The following is a 15,808-nucleotide window of genomic DNA, read 5'->3' as shown; positions in this document are numbered from 1 at the left end:
AAAAATGCCATGCTGGAAAACCATGAGCAATCACTTTTTTTTTTTAAGTGAAAAATTCAATAAAAGGAGCTTTTTACTTCAAAAGCATAACTGGGTAAATAGATAAATTTACAACCATTCCTGTGAAATTTCTTATTCAACAAATTCATGGAGAGCCAACATCTTCAATAAACCCTCCCAAAAAAGTTTAGGTAAAAATCCACTTTTGAGTTTTAGGGGAATGAGCTTTCCTACACAATTTTTTTAGTAAACAAAACTAGTTCCTTTAAGTACCAACTCCTGTAATAATTTTGACCATTGTTACATCAATAGAGATCTTTTTAAACTATGTCACCTATGTCTCTGTCTTGTTAAACAGATTATAATGAACACAGCTTAACAATTTCTTGATACTATAGGTTCACACCATATAGAATCACATATCTGGCACCTTGGAAGTAGGCTGAGTTTTGCCCACTAATACCAGAGAAGGGAAGAGAACCAGACTTGAACATATCCACTGGGATAGGATTGGAACTTGGGGTTACTGACATGTTAACAAGTGCTCAAAATATTTCAAGGCATCAGGCCATAGTTCATCAAAGCAGTTGTCAGTGGGTGGCCAAAGGCAGCAGTTGAACACACAGTCGAGTTGACACAAAATCAAATAGCTCAGAGGGAGATAGTTTTCTGGGATTCAGACCAGCAGACTGGAGGTGGTAACTGGAAGGTCTGTCCAAAGATTGTCAGGTTCTATAATCACGACCTGTGTAAAGGGCAGGGCTTCAAATCTAGAGGTGACAGCTGTGCTGGGCAGGCAACTCGAAGATAAATTGTGGAATAGAGAACAAGGCAAAGATTTAATTATAAGGGTAGGAACACACGAAGAGAGTTAAAGTCTAGGATATTATCAAGGTGAAACCAGTGCAAGGATGACTTGGCCCTGGGTCATAGACTGTGGAGCTGGAATTGGTTAAAAATCTTTCTCAGGTAAGGAAAGGTTGAGTAATTTGCCCAAGGTCATGCTATGAAGGTGCACAGTCAGAATTCTACCACAGGATGTCTGACTCCCTACATATTTCTGCTGCTTTGCTCTGTTCACTTTAAAATAAAACAAAGGTTATACTTTTCTGGAAAATATAGAAATGACGGAATTTGTTTTTTCTGATTCCAAGGAAAATTCCAACTCTAAAATTCTAGAGTCACATAATTTATTATTTTTGAAGGGACAAGAGTGAGTTGCCCATTTAATTACAAGAAATATATATTGAGGGCTGCCTGGGTGGCTCAGTTGGTTAAGCATCTGACTTCGGCTCGGGTCGTTATCTTGCGGTTTGTGGGTTTAAGCCCCGCATTGGGCTCTGTGCTGGCAGTGTGGAGCCTGCTTGGGATTCTCTCTCTCTCCTTCTCTCTTTCCCCCTCTCTCTCTCTCTCTCACTTCCCTCTCCCTCTCTCCCTCCCTCCCTCCCTCGCCCCTTCCCCACTTGCACCCTATCTCTCAAAATAAACAAATAAACTTTAAAAAAAAAGAAAAATATATTGATGGTATAGAATAGCTTGCTATATGTGTAACTTAGGAATTAACTCTTTTAGGAGCCCTTTGGTGGCTCAGTCAGTTAAGCATCCGACTCTTGATTTCAGCTCAGGTCATGATCTCGTGGTTCATGAGTTCGAGCCCCACATTGGGCTCTGTGGTGGCAGCACGGAGACTGCTTGGGATTCTTTCTCTCTCCCTCCCTCTCTGCCCCTCCTCTGCTCTCTCTCTCACAATAAATAAGCATTAAAAATTTTTTAAAAGAATTAAAATTCCTACAACTTAAAATTAAAATAATAATAATAAAAATTCCTACAACTTAAAATTAAGCTTTTCCAAAGGAGGCTATATATCCCTATGAAAATAGCACAGTTCAGTTAGATTTGAAATTAAACACATTTCAAATATGGCACACTAAAAATACATTCTCTATTATAAGTGTTTGTAAATGTTAAGATATTTACCCATTAAAACATATCTAAATTCACATATTAAAAATTTGGTAATAAACTAAAAGCAGTTAGTTTAAAGGAACAAGATTTTCTTGATATGAAAAATAGAATATTATTAAGAATCAGTGATCTATCATATTTATTATTTTACATTCTTCTTAGATGATTTTTATTTTATTGTCTGTTTTACCAATGATAAGTATCTTTCTTTTGAATTCAGATCTTTAAAAAAATTTTTTTTAATATTTATTTATTTTTGAGAGAGACAGAGACAGAATGCGAGTGGGTTAGGGGCAGAGAGAGAGGGAGACACAGAATCCAAAGCAGGCTCCAGGTTCTGAGCTGTCAGCACAGAGCGTGACATGGAGCTCGAACTCACGAGCTGTGAGATCATGACCTGAGCTGAAGTCGGACGCTCAACCAACTGAGCCACCCAGGCGGCCCTGAATTCAGATCTTTTTAACTTTGTGTTCCCTGTTATTGTTTTCCTAAGATTGAAATCTAAAGAAAGCTAGCAACCCTATACTCCAATCTTGGATTTCCTCTTTCCAAAAGGGTATTTCCTCTTGATCGCTACACCTAAAACTCTAAAAATGTCAGTTCTGGAATTGTGAACAATGGTGGTGCTTTGTAAAAACAGGTTAAAAAAAATTAAGCAGGTAAGGGAAGTTGAAAGTGGATATCTGCTAGGCAGTGGGGACAGGCATGGAAAAACAGAAGTAGAGAAGTATGCAAAAACCAAACAACAGGAAAAATCAGTACGCAAGAACCAAATAGAGGCAGAATTCAGAATGTGCCAGAAATCAGGCAAAGACACCAAATTGACCAGAAATCCCAAAAGAATGCCTTAAATGACCAGGAATGTCAAAAACTAGGCAGATGGTTAGGAACCCAGTGAGCAAACAGGTGATCAGGAGGTAAGAGTGCAGCCTCTGCAAGAGATGACATAATCAAGCACCCAGGCAAAGATGTCTACAAGGAAACCCTGATTCTCAGGACAAATGCCTATGTTGTTCACAAATGGTGTCCAACTTGATGCTGTCAGGAGAAGTAGGAAAGAAGAAATCGAGTTGCTGAGGGAATATGGAATTGGAGCAACCAGAGCAGGTCCTCCTTTTTCTTCCTTTTGTTAACAAAAAATTTGACTGCATGACTAGAGAGCTGGCTAATTTTCTTCACTTTTGGATACTTTTATTCAAATAAGAATTCACAGCACTCTGTTGCTCTCTTCCTAGGTGATGTGGCGTTCTTAATTGGTTCTCACAGATGTTGCACTGATTCAGGTCTTGGCAAGGGACTTACAGCATCTCAGGACAAGTTGAGAACTGAAAATAGATCCTGTCCATTGACTCAGCAGGATTGGAGAGCTTGCTTCTTAATAATCCTGCACCAAGTTAGAACTCATGTCTAGGACATCCTATTCCATGCCATTGCGGGTCTGATTTTCTTGTAAAGGTAGTTTTCTTATTAAAACAGAAGTATTGACAGATGTTATATTCTCCTTCATTACAGAATGCAAGCCAAGTTCTACAGATATGAACATTGGGTGATATTTGCCTTCTCTTTATAAAGTACAGGTCTTACAGAACTCACTCCCTGTCAAAGTCAACTGGGGAAACAGAATCTTTTATCTTTATTGGCAGAAGGGTTTATCTATTTCATTTCCTTCTTTTAAGCTGGGGGACCAGTCCTCCCTCATTTGTGGTTTCGCTTCCCACAGTTTCAGTTACCCATGGTCAACCGCGAGCCAGAAGCAGATGATCCTCTTTCTGACATACTCTCGGAAGGTCAGTAGCAGCCTAACACTACGTCACAATGCCCACGTCATTCACCTCACTTCATCTCATCACACAGACATTTAGTCATCTCACAACATCACAAGAAGTAGGGTGAGTACAGTATGATAAGACGTTTTGAGAGAGAGAGAAACACCATACTCACATAACTTTCATTACAGTATATTATTATAATTGTTCTTTTTATTATTATCATTAATATTTTACTGTACCTAATATATATATTAAGCTTTATCATAGGCGGGTGTGTGTAGGAAGAGACATAGTATGGTCATGTCTTACCTCATGGGGTTTGATAGCAGAAGTTGAGGTCATTTTCTGAAAAGATAAGATTTATTTTACATCAGGCTCATGGAATGAGTACTGGTGGATACAATTTTTCCTTTCCTTCCTCATTGTCACTGTAAGGTCTGACAGGCAACTTTGGACCACATCCAGTCTTGTTGAGGTGCCCGTGGTGAGTGATATCTTTGTGGATTTGGATCAGACTACCTGAGTTTGAATTCCAGTTCTATAATTTTTCAGTTATGTATTTTTTAGTAAGTTATCTAATTTCTCTGGTTACTAGTTTTCTTATCTCTAAAAGATTAAAAATGATACTTAAGTCATAGGCCTCTTATGTGAATTAAACAAAATAACATAGCTGAAAGTGTCTTGCATATTGTAAGTTTTCTGTGGACATTAACAAAACCGTTAAGTAAAAGTATTGGTACCAAGACGGTGGGGCAGACACTGTTTCCCTTTTGGCTATCATCACAAGACTATTTACATGTGAGACTGTTCTTTCACTGTGCATAATTTGATTAAAAGACAAAAAACAAAAAAATTCCCCAAGGGCCTCCCCCCCCCTCCACCAAAAGTAAATGGTTTTTCCCTTAGGTAAATGGAAATTTCCACTATGCTGGTCCCTAGAGAAAGTTTAGCTTAAATCCCCTTGTAACTTTAATAGTAGCTTGGTAGGTAGCTCAGCATCACCATGCAATTAAAGATCAGTGTTCTTGTGGCCCCTGGGTCGCTCAGTCAGTTAAGCGACCAACTCTTGATCTCAGCTCAGATCATGATCTCACAGTTCATGGCTCTGTGCTGACATCGTGGAGTCTGCTTGGGATTCTCTCTCTCTTCCCCTCTCTCTCTGTCCCTCCCTCCCTCACTCCCCTCCACTCAAAATAAATAAATATTAAAAAAAAAAAAAAGAAAAAGATCAGTGTTCTACAGCCAGGAAAACAGGCTTTAAAAAGTTGGATCATTTATCATAGCTCACACAGTTAGTCATTATTTAAAACAGTTCAGTGGTTTAGTCGGTTCCACTTGCATAGTCCTGTAGCCTCAGCTAGCACCACTGTCCCTCAAATGTCTGCATTTACCCACAGGGCTTTTCTTGCAGTTCCTCCATTACACTGTGCTCCATCCTGCCACATGGCTTTTGCAAATGCTGTTCTCACTTCCCCAAATGCTTCTTGCCTTTTCTTATCCTCTCCCCAAACTCCTAGTTGTCCTGCAAGATATCAATTCAAACAAGTCTTCCCTGACTCCCAAGACAGGTTCTGATCCCACATCACATGCTCCCAAAGCCTGTTCATGACAAGTAAGTACATTTGTGGGATTATAAGACTAGTGGGTTTTTTTTCACTTTTAGATTATAAACTCTTTGAGGACATAGGCCCTGTCTGGTTTTTGTTTACTATTGTATCTATAGAACCTAACTGCATGCCTGGTACATAGAAAACTAGTGATAAATATTTTGAAAAATAAATAAATTAACTTAGTCTGGAGCATAAGTCCATAAGCTTAAGCTTACGACTTTTTTTTTTGTCACTAACCAAAACATAATAACTTGATCTAGACGATGTTGACTTCATAGGGGTCTGTGATTCTCATGGTCACTCTAGAGTTGTGACAACAGGGTTTAATGTTAATGTTGAGGACAATGGTATTAATATGGTATAGTCAGAAGCCTTGTTGAAGACTTTGGAATCCTAGTTTGAATCATGAGAGGTTTAGCAAATTTGTACTCCAAAGTGAAAGTGGATCCCTTATTACTCTTTATTCAAAAAAAGGAAGGGGTGGAGCTTTGGAATCATTTATAGAAATACATGATACATAACAATAAAAATGTATTAACATAAATGAGGAAAAGGGGCAAAGAGAAAGTTACAAAGTAGAAAAATACTGGGGTGCCTGGGTGACTTAATTGATTGAGCATCCTACTTCGGCTCAGGTCCTGATCTCACGGTCCATGAGTTTGAGCCCTACATTCAGCTCTCTGCTGTCAGCACAGAGCCCACTTTGGATCTTCTGTCCCTCTCTCTCTGTGTCCCTCCCCCACTTGCTCTCTCTCTCTCAAAAATAAGAAAGACATTTTTAAAAAGCAGAAAAGTAGGGGTGTCTGGGTGTTTAAGTGTCCAATTTCGGCTCAGGTCATGATCTCGCAGTTTGTGAGTTCAAGTCCCACATCAGGCTCTGTGCTGACAGCCCAGAGCCTGGAACCTGCCTCAGATTCTGTGTCTCCCTCTCTTCTCTTCCCCATTCCTGCTCTTTCTCTCTCTCTCTCTCTCTCTCAAAAATAAATAAACATGAAAAAATTTAATTAATGTAATATAATGTATAATATAGTATAATGTATAACATCCAGGCACTGAAATTCATCCCTGTACTTCTGTATAGGCACTGGAAAGCACACAAATTTGGCTTAGAGTTGCATAGTAGTGAAGGGAAAGCAAAGCTACTGCAAGATTTATAGTGTGAATAGCAAAAGATAAAAGAGGACCAGATGCTCAGGAAGAAACACAGCTTTTCCTATATTATTGTGATATCTAGATAATGTTCTCAATAACAATCCTACCATATATACAATGATAGATGTAATGTGGTTGTTTCTTAAAACACCTCTCAGTGTACACTCAAGGCACAATGACAAAATATAGGACAGAAAAGGGCATGTCCTGAGGGAGATGGATGTTGAGACAATGTGGCCCCAGAAATCTCTCCAAGGATCTATCTCCAAACCTGACAGAATTTAAAATGTCTGGAGAAGGAGCCCATTCCCATTGGGCCATTCTCCCTGGATGTGATTTTTATAGCAAAACTTTTGCTAATAATTCAACACCAGATAACTCAAGGTTATATTTTCTGAGAAGAAACTAGGGGCGCTTGGGTGGCTCAGTCAGTTGTAGATCAGTCAGTTAAGTGTCCGACTCTTGATTTTGGCTCAGGTCATGATCTCATGGTTCACGAGTTCGAGCCCCATGTTGGGCTCTGCACTGACACCACGGCACCTGTTTGGGATTCTCTCTCTCCCTCTCTTTCTGCTGGCACTTTCTCTCTCTCTCTCTCCCTCTCTATCTCTGTCTCAAATTAAATAAACACTTAAAAATAATCTAAAATATAGAAGTTCTATGGTGTAATTAAACATAATCAACATAGAATTAATACCCTTTATGAAAGGAAAACATCTAACCAGTATGCCAAAATATAAAGCCACCAAACTTTTGCATGGAGGTAGAACTAGAAAATGCAGGGCAAAGATTTTCCTCAGATTATATTTTTGAGTCTATTTCAACATACACACCTAACAGGCATACAGGACTAATTCACAGCAGGAATAATTTTTTTAAGAGAGCTTTAATTCCAAGAGTATAAGCACTCATGAAATATCCAAAAGACACAGAAAGTCTTCCTACCCTCATCTTCTCTATTCTAACTGCCCGTGGGTAACCATGGATGGTTTCTTGTGTCTCCTTCCAGACCTTTGTCTATGTGCAATCCTGAGAAAATCCATGGGGGAGATAGAGGGGATCCTGATGCCCCTAACACTGTTATATAATGATTCTGTGTGTGTGTGTGTGTGTGTGTGTGTGTGTGTGTGTGTGTGTGTGTGTCTTTCTTTCTGTCTCTTTCTCTCTCTGTATCTCTCTCTGTGTCTCTCTGTCCCTCTCTCTCTCTCTTCATGGAAAGGAGGTAAGATGAACAGGCTGTAACTGTTGTCTATTATTCTTAAGGTACACCAAGATCTGTGGTCCTTCCAAGAAGATAGGACTCATCTTTGCAATAAAAGAAAATTTATGAAGCACCCATAAAAACCCTGCTTTAAGCTTCTTAGTATAAAAAGCAATGCTTGTTTTTTGTGTTTCTACCAAAGACTGAGGAGAAACCTGTCAGTCCCTCAGGGTCTCAAGTAAGAGGCCAAGACTGGCCATCACCATGGATTCATAACTTTTGAAAGTAATAGAAATCATCCGAACATCTTCCTGTTTTGGAACATTTGTTTGCTTAGTTTGGCAGGGGTTTGGCGGAGGGAAAGGACATCCCTCCTGTTGTTGATGCTCATTGGCTAGCCAGAAGAACTCACTCTGGGGCCCAGTCCCATATAGATCATTGAGCAAGCTCACCTTCAGGTGGACAGGCAAGGGTAGTGTGGTTAGTATCAAGGCTTTGACTGGTTGAATTACAAAATATCACACATGCACACATACACAGACACACACGCACACTCCTCATCTACAATAAAACAAAACAAAACTAACCTCTTTTACAACTCTATTAGTATCCTTTCGTTTGTGTCTCATTGTGATTAAAATTTTTTTTTTTTTATTTTAGAGAGAGCATGCATGAGTGGGGAGAGGGGCAGAGGGAGAGAGAGAGAATCTCATGCAGGCTTCATGCTCAGAGCAGAGCCCAAATGGGTGGGGGGAGGGATCATGACCAGAGCTGAAATCAAGAGTCTGATGTTCAACAGACTGAGTCATCCAGGCGCCCCTGGTTAAAAATTTTTTAAAACCTCACATTAACTATCCATAACACTAACTCCCTTACTTCCTTCAAGTCCTTGCTAAACTATCACTTTTACAAATTTTAAATACCTTTATTGAGGTGTAAGTGGTATACAGTAAACTGTATATGTTTGAAATGTACAATTTGATAAGTTTTAATGTATGTAGACACCTGTGAAGCAATCACCACAGTCAAAATAGGCAATGTGTTCATCACCTATACAAGTTTTCATGTCCCTATGGATCCTCTCCCTAGCTACTCCCTAACCAGGTAACCACTAATCTATTTTCTATCACCATAGATTAGTTTGCATTGTCTAGAGTTTTAATAACACAGTATGTATGTACACTTTTTTTTAATTTTATTTTATTTTAGTCAGAATTCTTTTACTTACCATAATTATTTTGAGATTCATTCACATTGTTGTATGTATCAATAGTTCATTGTGTTCTATTCTGAGTAGTACACCATTGTATGGCTATATCACAATTTGCTTGTACATTTATCCATTAACATTTGGGTTGTTCCAACTTTTTGACTATTACAAATAAATCTATTATGAACACTCAGGTACAAGTATTTGTATACACTTATGTTGACTTTCCTCTTGGGTAAATACCTAGGAGTTTGGCTTGATCATGTGATAAGTGTATATTTAACTTCTTAAAAGACTTCCAAACCAGTTGATATTGTCTTATATTCCCATAAACAGAGTATGAAGTTTCAGTTTTTCCACATCATTGTCAATACTTCATATTATCTTTTTTTAAAGAAATATATAGGTTTTTTTAAAAAAAGTTTTTAGTATTTATTTTTGAGAGAGAGAGAGAAACAGGGCACAAGCAGGGGAGGAGCAGAGAGACAGGGAGACACAGAATCCAAAACAGGCTCCAGGCTCTGAGCTGTCAGCACAGAGCCTGATGTGGGGCTTGAACCCATGGACCATAAGATCATGACCTGATACGAAGTCAGACGCCCAACCAACTGAGCCACCCAGGCACCCTGATACTTCATATCTACTTTTTTCATTATAATGGCTGCATAGTGGTAGGTATGGTTTTAATTTGCATTTCCCTAATGACTAATAATATTGAGCATCTTTTTATGTGCTTTTTTGCCATCCATATATTTTCTTTGGTGAAGATATTCAAATCTTTTGCTCATTTTTTATTGGATTATTTGTCTCCTTATTGAGTTTCTCCTAGTCAGTGGCTTGCATTTTTATTTCCTAAACAATATCTTTTGAAGATAAAAATGTTTAATTTTGATGAAGTCTAATTTATCACTTTTATTTTATGGATTATTCTTTTGGTATTATATCTTAGAAATGTCTACCTAACTTAAGATCACAAACATTTTACACTGTTTTTTCAGAAGCATAATTTTTTTAGATTTTACATCTAGGTTATGGTCCATTTTGAGTTCATTTCTGCATATAGCATGAGGTATAGATTGTTTTTAATGTTTATTTATTTTGGAGAGAGAGAAAGAGACAGAGTGTGAGCAGGGAGGGGCAGAAAGAGAGGGAGACACAGAATCCAAAGCAGGCTCCAGGCTCTGAGCAGTCAGCACAGAGCCCTATGTGAGGCTTGAACCCACAAACCGTGAGATCATGACCTAAGCTAAAATCGGACGTGTAACCAACTGAGCCACCCAGGCTCCCCCTGCCTTTTTTTAAATGTTTATTTATTTTGGAGAGAGATAGAGAGAGACAGAGTACGAGCAGGGGAGGGCAGAGAGAGAGGGAGGTATGAGGTATAGATTTAAGTTCATTGGTTTGTATCTGGATATACAGTTATTCCAACACCATTTGTTGAAAAGACTCTCGTTTTTCACTGAATTTACTTTGTACGTTTGTTGAAAATCAGTTGTCCATAATATATGGTGTTTTTCCCAAAGTATCTATTGTATTAATTTATTTGTCTATCTTTACACCAATATCACATAGTCTTGAATAGTGTAACTTTATAAGAAGTCTTGAATTCGGGTAATATTTACTCTCCTACTTTGTTCTTTTTTATTTTTTTTCAAAATTGTTTGGCTATTAAAATATGTTTGCATTTCCACATGAATTTTAGAGTTAGCTTATCAATTTCTATGAAAAAGTTGACTGAGATTTTCATTAGAATTGCATTGAATCTAGAGAACAAATTGGGGGAGAAGTGACATCTGAACAATATTGAGTCTTTTGACTCATGTACAAGGTATGGCTTTCAATATATTTAGTGTTTCTTTCAATAACATTTTATAGTTTTCAATATACAAGCCTTTCACATCTTATGTCAGATTTGTCTCTAAGTATTTCATATTTTTGATACTATTGTAAATAGTATGTTAAAATTTCAATTCCAATTGTTTATTGGAAATATACAGGAATACAATAGATTTTTGTAGGTTAATATTGTGTGCTGAGACCTTACCGAGCTCATTTATTTGCTCTAGTATATTTTTGGAGATTCTTTCAGATTTTGTACATACATAACTATTTCATCTGTGAATAAAGATAATTGTGCTCTTTCTGATCTGGATGTGTTTTATTTCTCTTCTTTAATTTACTACTCTGGCTAGAACCTCTAGTACAATGTTGAATAGAAGTGGTGAGAATGAATATCATTGACTTGTCTCTAATCTTAGGTGGAAAGCATTCTATCTTTCACCATTAAGTATGATGTTAGCCATAGGTTTTTGATATATGTCATTTTCAAGTTGAGGAAGTTCTCTTCTAATTTTAGTTTGTAAGAGTTTTTATTGGCAATGGATGCTCGATTTTGTTCAATGTTTTTTCTCCATATATTGAGATGATCTTATAGCTTTTCTTTTTCTGTTCATTAATATGATAAATTGCCTTGATTGGTTTTTCAAATGTTAAACTACCCTTGCATTCCTGGGATGAATCCTATTTGGCTATAATGTAATATTCCATTTATATATTGTTGGATTTGACTTGGTAAAAATATTTTTAGAATTTTTGCACTATGTTCACAAAGGACACTGGTCTAAAGTTTTCTTTTCTTACAATGTCTTTGTCTGGTTTGGGTATCAGGATAATACTAGCCTTATAGAACGAGTTGAGAAAAACTCTCTGCTTTTCAATTTTCTGAGAGAGTTTATGCAGAATTGGTATTATTTCTTCCCTCTATGTTAGTTACAATTTGACAGTGAAGCAATCTGGGTGTGGAGTTTTCTTTGTATGAAGGCTTTTAACCACAAATTTAATTCTTTAAAAGATGTAGGGCTCTGTTAATTTTTTCTTCTTGAGTAAATTTTAGTAGTTTGTGTCCTTCAAGGAATTTTTTTTTGAAGTTTATTTTTTGAGAGAGAGAGAGAGGCAGAGCTTGAGTGGGGGAGGGGGTAGAGAGAGAGGGAGATACAGAATCCGACGCAGGCTCCAGGCTCTGAGCTGTTACGACAGCACGGAGCCCCACGCGGGGTCGAACTCACGGATTGTGAGAACATGACCTGAGCTGAAGTCTGACTCTTAACTGACTGAGCCACCCAGGCGCCCTGTCCTTCAAGGAATTTGTCCATTTTATCTAAGCTGTTGGATTTATAGTACAAAGTTATTCATAATATTCCCTTATTATCTTTTTAATAGCTCTAGAATCTTTAGTGATGTCACTAATTTCATTCTTGATATTGTTAATTTGCATACTCTCTTTCTTTTTCTTAACCAAGCTGGCTAGAGATTTATTAGTTTATTAATGTTATTGATTATCTTAAAGAACCAACTTTTGGTTTCATTGATTTTTCTCTATTGTTTTCTATTTTATTTTTATTTTTGTGTAATTTATTTTTTTAATTTACAATTAAGTTAGTTAGCATATAGTGCAACAATGATTTCAGGAGTAGATTCCTTAATGCCTCTTACCTATTTAGCCCATCCCCCTCCCACAACTCCTCCAGCAACCCTCTGTTTGTTCTCCATATTTAAGAGTCTCTTATGTTTTTGTCCCCCTCTCTGTTTTTATATTATTTTTGCTTCCCTTACCTTATCTTCATCTGTTTTATGTCTAAAAGTTCTCATGTGAGTGAAGTCATATGACATTTGTCTTTCTTTGACTAATTTCACTTAGCATAATGCCTCAAGTTCCATCCACATAGTTGCAAATGGCAAGATTTCATTCTTTTTGATTGCCAAGTAATACTCCATTGTATGCACACACATATACATACATGCACACACACACACACACACACACACACACCACATCTTCTTTATCCATTCATCCATCGATGGACATTTGGGCTCTTTCCATACTTTGGCTATTGTTGATAATGCTGCTATAAACATTGGGGTGCATATGCCCCTTTGAAACATCATACCTGTATCCCTTGGATAAATACCTAGTAGTGCAATTGCTGGGTCATAGGGTAGTTCTATTTTTAATTTTTGAGGACGCTTCATACTGTTTTCCAGAGTGGCTGCACCAGTTTGCATTCCCACCAGCAGTGTAAAAGAGATCCTCTTTCTCCACATCCTCGCCAACATCTGTTGTTACCTGAATTGTTCATGTTAGCCATTCTGACAGGTGTGAGGTGGTATCTCATTGTGGTTTTGATTTGTATTTCCCTGATGATGAGAGATGTTGAGCATTTTTTCATGTGCCTGTTGACCATCTGGATGTCTTCTTTGGAAAAGTGTCTATTCATGTCCTCTGTCCATTTCTTCACTGGATTCTTTGTTTTTTGGGTGTTGAGTTTGATAAGTTCTTTACAGATTTTGGATACTAACCCTTTATCTGATCTTTATGGTTTTTTTTGTTTGTTTGTTTGTTTGCAAATATCTTCTCCCATTCTGTCGGTTGCCTTTTAGTTTTGTTGATTGTTTCCTTCTCTGTGCAGAAGCTTTTTATTTTGATGAGGCCCCAATAGTTCATTTTTGCTTTTGTTTCCCTTGTCTCCAGAGACGTGTTGAGTAAGAAGTTGCTGCACCAAGGCCAAACAGGTTTTTGCCTGCTTTCTCCTTGAGGATTTTGATGGCTTCCTGTCTTACATTTAGGTCTTTCATCCAATTTGAGTTTATTTTTGTGTATGGTGTAAGAAAGTGGTCCAGGTTCATTTTTCTGCATGTTGCTGTGCAGTTTCCCAGCACCACCTGCTGAAGAGACTGTCTTTATTCCATTAGATATTCTTTCCTGCTTTGTTAAAGATTAGTTGGCCATATGTTTGTGGGTCCATTTCTGGGTTCTCTGTTCTGTTCCATTGACCTGAGTGTCTGTTCTTATGCCAGTACCACGCTGTCTTGATGATTACAGCTTTGTAATACAGCTTGAAGTCCGTATTGTTTTCTATTTTATTTCTGTTTTATCTTATTATTTCCCTTTTGTGTATTCTGAACTTAATTTGCTCTTCTTTTTCTAGTTTCTTAAGGTAATTTTTTAAGTTTCAAAAGCACTTTGTCTGGTTGTTGTTGTTGTTATTGCTGTTTCTGGCAGAAGAATAATCTAGTTCCTGTTTCCAGTGATGCCTGGAAACAGATTTAGTTTAATAGTAATCAGCTCTTCATCAAACTTTTACTGATCACTGAACCCAAATCTTTCCTTCCATACTTTTCAGGCCTACGGATTACAAATATCCCATTTCATACACTATTGCTGAATACTCCTGTAAACTGATTTTTATTTGTTTTTCATTTATTTATTTGAACAAAGAATAAATTAGTGGTTCTTCCTGAGTGAAAAGCCTATCCTTTTTATATTCTGTGGCTTTTCTTTGTATTTTGTGACCTCAAATCTCAACACAGTTCTGGAGCTTGAGGAAAATAACAACATGGTTGGTAATTAAAGGGTGCTTTTTTAAAATTCAAGGACCTGATGACACCCCAGGATTATCCACATGTACTGAAGAGAAGGAATAAGGGATGGCTTCCACAGCTCAGGAAGATAATAAGTGTCTATGGTGTACAGGTTTCTGAATACCTAACTAGGTTTGAACTCAGCAATTTGCCACTATTCCCTGGAGACAGTCTTAAGCTTCAGAGGAAACTAATGGGATGGGTGGATTCTGCTACATCTGGAAGTCTTTCCTAAGTTGGATTCTGTGGTTTTAAAATATATCCATAAATTCTTTGCTACTCTCTATAAGAGTCTTCCCTTCCTTTAAGTATGGGCTAGACACAGTGAATTGCTTCTAACAAACTGAATATGACATAATTGATGTGTTAATTCCAAGACTAGGCTATAAAAGATATTGCAATTGCAGCTTCTATCTAGGTTACTGTCTCTTGGATTGCTCATTCTGGGGGAAAACAGCTGCCGTGTGGTGAGGAAAGATACACACAATGAAGAACTGAACCAAAAACCATGTGAGTGAGTCATCTTGGAGCAGCTCCTTGGCATCATTCAAGGCTTGACATGATGGCAGCTCCAGATGACATTGACTGCAACAGCATAAGAGATCCTAACCAGATCTACCCTGCTAACCTGTTCCTGGATCTGACCTTTGGGAACTGTGTGAGATAATAAATACTGCTTTAACTGCTAATTTGGGGGTAATTTGTTATACAGCAATAAATAACAGATTCACTGTGGAATAGGAGTTTCTGGGACTTGAGATAAATACTAGCAGGCTTCTAGAACTCAGAAAGTACCAGGTAAACTTCTTTGCCAGATTCTACAAGAAGCACTCAGAACCCTGATAGAAGAACAATGACAGATTCAGAGAGTCCAGGACAATGGGAGACAAATGCTTCCGTGATACAGATTTCTGTGGTAAGAAATGTTTTTGAAAGCACCAGATTTTTATGGTGATAAAAGAGCCACACAGGCTTTAGAAAGTTCAAGAGAGAAAAGGCAAAGATTCTGGAGCTCAGAAGTTAGAGGGCTATTTTCTGAAGCAATGAAAGAGTTGTCTTTACCTTTTCCCCTTCAACTTAACACTAACACATTTAGAAACTATAGAAAATACGGGTAAGTAAAAATAAGAAAATAAAAATTGCCATAGAGAAGTAATATTTCAATTTTTGGTATGTTACTCTGACGAATAAATATAGACAAGCAGGCAGACAGACAAAGTTGGTACTTCAGTTGCCATTTTGGCATTTTTTGAGCCTGGCTGCATCTGGTATGTGATATACCAATTGGACCCATAGTCATAGGTCCATTCCTGCACTTTTGCTCTAAATCAGGTCTCCTGGTCAGATATTATGCTGTGTTGGATTCCATACCTGTGAATAAAGTATTTTATAAGCTCCTGGCTGAGGCTCTCTTAGGAAAGGCAAACTTCTATCTGGAATAGGTATTATCTTCATAAGAGTGAACCACTAGCCTTTCAGAATA

The 15,808-nt window shown here is 37.6% G+C and overlaps 1 long non-coding RNA gene across 1 annotated transcript; it reads left to right on the top strand.

Annotated features, from left to right (window-relative positions):
- The first annotated feature begins 2,451 nt into the window (after nt 1-2,451).
- LOC131504364 (uncharacterized) lies at nt 2,452-15,014 on the top strand. Its single transcript, XR_009257949.1, has 3 exons — nt 2,452-3,854; nt 4,170-4,218; nt 14,733-15,014. It is a non-coding gene; the product is annotated as an uncharacterized LOC131504364 (long non-coding RNA).
- The last annotated feature ends 794 nt before the right edge of the window (nt 15,015-15,808 follow it).

The sequence above is a fragment of the Neofelis nebulosa genome, chromosome 2 (genome assembly GCF_028018385.1).
Source record: "Neofelis nebulosa isolate mNeoNeb1 chromosome 2, mNeoNeb1.pri, whole genome shotgun sequence".
NCBI classification, from domain to species: domain Eukaryota; kingdom Metazoa; phylum Chordata; class Mammalia; order Carnivora; family Felidae; genus Neofelis; species Neofelis nebulosa.
This window is presented reverse-complemented; position numbering and strand designations above follow the sequence as displayed.